Genomic DNA, 7,405 nt, shown 5'->3' on the forward strand with positions numbered 1-7,405 from the left:
TTTTTTTTTTTCCGACTTAGTCCCTCAAGAACCCCATCGAAAGGGATCCGTCGTCGGGACGAGCCATTTATCTAGTTTAACTAATGATTCCTACTTAATGCTAAACTAACAAAATCAAACTAAACAAAACAAAAACAACATTCAGATAATACATCTACAAACATACAAACATACAACGAAGTACCCCCCACCCCACACTTAAAGAACATGTCCCCATGGCTTAAAATGGAAAAACAGTGAAGTAAGGGGACTTCCTTGAGGGGTCATTCCTGGTCGGAGACGGTGTCTGGGTTGACGTGGCACGCCCGCCCCAATGCTCTCAACTAGCCCATGATTTTCGTTTCCGACTTCTTTTGTCGTTCATCCATCGCATCTACCCGAGTGCGCAAACCCGCCATCTCCTGCTCCAAAGCAGTAAGACGGGACACCCGGGCGGCTCCTGAGGATGTTGCAGTCCCAGATGGCCCTGCAACTTGCACATTGTGCTCTTGAGCCTGTGGTGCAGCTTCCACATTTTCTTCAGCAGCCTCCTCATCATCAGCTTCATCAGAACTACTCCTCTCCGCCACTACCTCCGGCTCCTTACCTGTTGTTACCTTATCAGCACGGAACCTACCCTCCTTTCTTACCAATACATCCACAGCAAGGTTTTCGGGCACCTGAGCAGCCCTGCGCAGTTGAGTCACTAAGGAAGGGAAAAAGAACCCATACCTTTTGATTTGGCTGCGGATGAATATCTCGTCATGTATCACCTGGGCCACATCAAAGTCATAACCATTGACAAAACACCAGATCAAGGTCGCACGGGGCCCATTCACCTCTGTCGTATTATGCGACGGGAGCAAGCGGTTGTTGATTAGGTGCAACCAGCACTTCCCTTCAAAGGTGAGTGCGGAGGAGTGGAATTTATCCCCATAGTCCATCCAGTTCACTGCTTTCCCGAGCACACAGATTATCTTAAAAAATTGTACCCATTTTCCGTCGTTCATTGGGTGGCGCCCGTACTCATGGAAGTAATCACCAGCATCTGGAGGAGGAGGAAGTTGGTAGGCCGCCCGTATTGCCTCAACAGAAGCAGTCACCGCCCTTCGGCGCACCGTGACTACCCCATTTACATGTTCCGGTACATTTGCATAAAATTCACGCACAAGCATAGCATTACCCTCACCGGGCTCATTTATGAAAGTTTGTAGCCCCCGCCTTAATAGCCCATCGTACATACGCGGGCAGTGATTCTGGAGTTGTGCAATGTGAATACCCCTTTCCGAAATTGGCTTTTTGCGAGCCTTTTCCGCAAAGCGGTCTTGTGCCTTTGCCGAGACAAATTTTGTCGCATCAAAGGTGCGTGCCTGTGCACCCCCTCTTGATCTAGATGGACCAACCTGACTACTCGAGGAGGCCCGTGTGGCGCGTCGTTTCCTAGATGGAGTCATGATATCTGCAAAACAGGACATATTAGCTCAGCCCAATCAAAAATTTGTGATGCAATGCGGTTACTCAGACTTCGCGCGCATATGCCATCACAAACTACACAATCATGTTCAATGAGGCCTTTCCACAAACACCTTGTGGGCATTAGACCTTCACAACTCCTTTTAACTTGTTAGAACACTAATCTACCACATAATTGCACTTGACAACCCCATAACTTCACTTACCACCCCACACTTATCACTTATCAACACTACACATGTTTCACTAACATCTCCACACAACCTAGAGAACATCTACAACAATGACATACAAGTAAACAAAAAAATCTGAAAAAATAAGAAAAAGACAAAATTGAAAAGAACCTAAGGACCATACCTGTGGTGGCCGATGAGTGTGAGTAGAGAAATTAGTTGGAGAAGAAGATGGGTGAGATTGGGGATGGGGGAATTCGTGAGATTTGAAGGGGAATTTGGGAGGAATATAGATGAAGGGTTTGTGTGTTTGTTTGGGGGGTTATGTGCGGTAGGTAAGTAATAAGAAGAGGGGGGGGGGGGGGAAATTAGATTAAAAGGTATACAAAAGAAAAAAAAAGAAAAACTTAACGAACAAAAATGACGGGTGACAATTTGACGGAACTAGCGCGCCCAGATGCGCGGGCGCGCTAGTTTTAGCGCGGCCAGATACAAAACCTAGAAAATTTAGCGCGCCCAGATGAGCGTCCACATGCGCGATCGCGCTAGTATCGCGCCCACATGCACGGCCGCGCCATTTTTAGCGCGTCCAAGATCAGAAGTGTATCAATTTAGCGCGCCCAGATGCGCGTCCAGTAGCGCGGGCGCGCACCTGGGGAATTTTTTTCTTCAACTTTTCACCTGTTCTCACCTCGTTCGATGGCCTTAGCACTTGCCCATTGTCATGTGCATTGGTTAGCACTTCCAAAACACAAAATCAACAACTAATACTATCGTTGGGTTGCCTCCCAACCAGCGCCTTATTTAACGTCGTGGCACGACGGTTACAACAATTCAATGGGTTACCTCCCATCTAGCGCCTGATTTAACGTCGCGGCACGACTCAACCTGTTCTCAAGCATCCGTCAAATCCACCGAGGTCTTGTGACGTGCAAAGTCACCACCCCAGTAATGTTTTATCCTTTGACCATTCACCAAGAAGGTACCAGTTGAACTCATATCCCTCAACTCCACAGCTCCATGAGGCTTCACACTTACCACAACAAAAGTGCCTGACCAATGAGATTTTAGCTTTCCGGGAAAAAGCTTCAACCTCGAATTGAACAAAAGAACTTCTTGCCCTGGCTCGAACTCTCGATGTTGAATGTGCTTGTCATGCCACCTCTTAGTCTTCTCTTTATACAATTTGGCATTCTCATATGCGTGCAATCGAAACTCATCAAGCTCATCGAGTTGCAGCAACCTCTTCTCTCCAGCTAAGTCCCCATCCATATTCAGCTTTTTAATTGCCCAATAGGCTTTATGTTCAAGCTCGACGGGCAAGTGACAAGCCTTTTCATAAACCAATTTATACGGAGAAGCACCTATGGGAGTTTTGTACGCAGTTCGATATGCTCACAATGCGTCGTCTAGCTTCCCTCCCCAATCTTTTCTATTTGCACTCACTGTTTTCTCAAGAATCTGCTTTACCTCTCTGTTTGACACCTCCACTTGACCACTCGTCTGGGTGTGATAGGTAGTGGACACCTTGTGCTTGACTCCATACTTTGCAAGGACATTATTCAGCAATTTGTTGCAGAAATGCGTTCCTCCATCGCTGATCAATACTCTAGGAGTTCCAAAGCGTGTAAAGATGTGCTTCTTGACAAAGCTCACCACCACCTTTGCATCATTAGTGGGAAGAGCAATGGCCTCCACCCACTTGGAAACATAGTCAACTGCCACCAAGATGTACCTATGACCATTAGATTGTGGAAACGATCCCATGAAATCTATTCCCCACACATCAAAGAGCTCCACTACCAGAATATTTTGCATCGGCATCTCGTGCCTCTTTGTGATCGTTCCGGTTCTTTGGCACTTGTCACACATTTTAACAAAGGCGTGTGCATCCCTAAACAATTTTGGCCAATAGAAACCTGATTGTAACACTTTCTGGGCGGTCCGGTCTCCCCCGTGATGACCTCCGTATGGTGAGGCATGACAGCTATGAAGTATGGCACTCATTTCCTCATCAGGAACACATCTCCGCACCAACTGATCTGTACAGAGCCTGTATAAGAATGGCTCACCCCACAAGTAGAGCCTCACGTCATGCAAGAACCTTCTTCTATTGTCTGGTGTCAACTCTGGTGGTGTCACCCCACTTGCAATAAAATTCACATAGTCTGCATACCATGGGGCTGTGCTTGAGGCAATCACCAATAACTGCTCATTAGGGAATGTTTCTTTGATTACACCCCCTTCAGCTACATGATTCCGACTTTCTAATCTGGACAAGTGATCAGCCACATGATTCTCTGTTCCTTTGCAATCTCGGATCTCTAAATCAAACTCTTGCAGGAGTAGGACCCACCGAATCAGTCTCGGCTTGGCGTCCTTCTTCTCAAACAGGTATCTGATAGCTGAATGATCTGTGTAGACGATGACTTTGGTCCCCACAATATATGACCTGAACTTGTCAAACGCCCACACCACTGCAAGTAACTCTTTTTCAGTGACTGTGTAGTTCATCTGAGCTGGATTCAAAGTTTTGCTTGCATAGTAGATGGAGTGGAAGACTTTGTTTCTCCTTTGCCCCAAAATAGCTCCAATAGCCAAGTCACTCGCGTCGCACATCAACTCAAATGGCTGCTCCCAATCCGGAGCAATGATGATTGGTGCAGTCACCAACCTTCCCTTCAGCTCCACGAATGCCTTCAGACAGGCATCATCAAATTTAAAGGCGAAATCCTTCTCCAACAACCTGCACAAGGGAGAGGAAATTTTCCAGAAATCTTTAATGAAACGACGATAAAAACCTGTATGGCCCAAGAAACTGCGAATGCCTTTGACAGATATCGGTGGAGGCAATTTTTCAATCACTTCCACCTTTGCCTTGTCCACCTGCAAACCATATTTGGACACCTTGTGCCCCAAAACTATACATTCGCGTACCATGAAGTGGCACTTTTCCCAGTTTAGCACCAAGTTAGTCTCTTCACACCTAGCAAGCACTTTATCAAGATTCATCAAGCAGTTATCAAAAGAACGTCCAAACACAGAAAAATCATCCATGAATACTTCCACAAACCTCTCGACCATGTCAGTAAAAATGGCCATCATACACCTTTGAAAAGTCGCAGGTGCATTACAAAGACCAAAGGGCATTCTCATGAACGCATACGTGCCATAAAGACACGTAAAAGTGGTATTCTCTTGGTCCTCTGGGGCTATAGAAATCTGATTATACCCAGAGTAACCATCCAAGAAGCAGTAGTACTCCTGGCCAGCTAATCTATCAAGCATTTGGTCAATAAAGGGGAGGGGAAAGTGGTCCTTCCGGTTGGCATTGTTCAATTTTCTATAGTCAATGCAAATTCTCCACCCGGTGACAGTTCTTGTAGGGATTAAATCATTATTCTCATTAACTACTACAGTCATCCCCCCTTTCTTGGGTACACATTGGACGGGGCTTACCCATTTGCTGTCTGAGATAGGAAATACAATACCTGCATCAAGCCACTTAATCACTTCTTTTCTTACCACCTCTTTCATGATTGGATGGAGTCGTCGTTGTTGCTCTACACTGGGCTTGTGTCCGTCCTCCATGAGGATTTTGTGCATGCAAAAGGCTGGACTAATGCCCTTTATGTCAGACATAGTCCACCCAATTGCTCGCTTGTGCTCACGTAGCACTCTCAACAGCTTTTCTTCCTACAATTTAGACAAGTCAGAGGAAACAATAACAGGTAGGGTGTCAGAGTCACTCAAATAAGCATATTGCAGGTGAGATGGGAGAGGTTTAAGCTCCAACTTTGGGGCTTCCTCAATTGACGGCTTTGGAGGAGGTCCCTCTGGCCTGTTCAAAGGTTCAAAGGGGTGTATCCCCCTTATGTACGCACAAGATGTATCTAAGATTTGCATAATCTCCTCAACCTCATCATCACTCTCCAAACCATTAAACAACATAAGTGCTTTCTCTAGAGAATCGTCTAGATAAACACTTGCATCATGAATCTGCTCATCAATCTCAACGACAGATATCATTGAGAGCTCCTCATAGTGGCGGGGAAGTTGGATTGCTTTGTAAACATTGAAAACTGCTTCTTCATTATCTACCCTCAAGATCATCTTTCCCTCTCTCACTTTGATAATTGCATCACCAGTAGCCAAGAGAGGTCGCCCCAATATGATTGGGACCAGTTCATCAGCCTCATAATCGAGGATAATGAAATCAGCAGGGAAGATAAATTTCCCAATTTGCAGCAACACGTCTTCAATCACCCCTCGGGGTGCACTATCGACCTATCAGCCAGCTGAAACATCACAGTAGTTGGCCTTGGAGCTCCCAGACCCAATTGCCTGAACAACGATAGGGGCATCAGATTTATGCTTGCCCCCAAATCACAAAGAGCACGACCCACATCAATATTACCAATGCGCACATGAATCGTAAAGCTGCCAGGATCCTTAAGCTTTTGAGGGAGCTTATTTTGGACCCTAGAAGCGCACTCCTCAGTAAGTGCAACTGTCTCAAATTCAGTTAATCTTCTCTTGTGAGCCACTATATCTTTTATGTACTTAGCATACTTTGGAATTTCACGAAGCACATCAACAAGTGGGATATTCAATTGAACCTGGCTCAACATGGAGAGAAATTTGCTGAACATGCGATCATCATTCTTTTTCTGCAATCTCTAGGGAAAAGGTGGTGGTGGCCTTGGGGCCCCCACTGGCTCTAGAATTTCAGCAGTCTTCTTTGGCTCGTTTGTCACTTTAGGGATCAACTCCCCCTCAGGTACGGGCTTATCTTTCCTTTTCTTTGGCACTTCCTCAAGCTCCCTCCCGTTTTAAAGTGTAACTGCATTCACTTGCGGATTCTTTTCTATATCACTGGGGAGAGAGCCTGCAGGTCTAGTGTTTTGATTTGTTGCTAACTGCCCCATCTGCCTCTCAAGATTTCTGAAGTCGGTCCTGAGCTGCTGATTGTCAATCAACAACTTCTTTAGTAAATCATTTGTGCTCTCTTCCATTTGTTGGGGTGGTCTCTGAGGCTGATTGAAACCCCCTTGGAGTCTATACTGATTCTGACTCTGCTGATTTCCACCCCATGAGAAGTTGGGATGATTCCTCCAATTTGGATTGTAAGAATTCCCGTATTGTGCATGCTGGTTCGGTGGACCCCTGTTTTGTTGCCCCACATAATAGACGGATTCTGGATTCGCGGGGCACATATCACTCATATGACTGTCACTACACAGTTCGCAGCAAATAGTCATATGTTGTACCTGTTGCATTGGCTGCGGCTGCTGCATTGTTATCCTAGTCATCTGATTGGCCAGCTTTGCAATTTCGGCTCTCATTGCTGACACCTCGTCGAGCTCAAGTAACCCAGCTGATTTTTGCTTAACTGCCTTTCGTGAGTCACCATCACCTTGCCAGTTATTATCATTAGCAGTGAAGTTATTCAGCAAGAGTTGGATTTCACTGTACGGTTTGGCCATGCAACTACCCCCACAAGCTGAATCGAGATTCATCTTTGAAGCATCATCTAGCCCATCTACAAAAGTGTGACCCAATACCTCGTCCGTCTGGCAATGGTGAGGACAGTCTCTGAGCAACTTCTTGTACCTTTCCCATGCTTGACGAAGTGTCTCGCCAGCTCGTTGTTCGAACCTAAGAATTTGACTCCTCAACACGTTTGTTTTCATGGTGGGGAAAAACTTGATTAAGAATTTCCTTACCAGATCATCCCAAGTGCGGATTGAATTAGCCGGCTCCTTATTCAACCACTCCTT

At 45.9% G+C, this 7,405-nt stretch overlaps 1 pseudogene; it reads right to left on the minus strand.

The window, feature by feature from the left end:
- LOC109234774 overlaps positions 1-4,727 on the minus strand; it is an 88,203-nt pseudogene extending 83,476 nt beyond the window's left edge.

The sequence above is a fragment of the Nicotiana attenuata genome, chromosome 11 (assembly GCF_001879085.1).
Source record: "Nicotiana attenuata strain UT chromosome 11, NIATTr2, whole genome shotgun sequence".
Lineage (NCBI taxonomy): Eukaryota > Viridiplantae > Streptophyta > Magnoliopsida > Solanales > Solanaceae > Nicotiana > Nicotiana attenuata.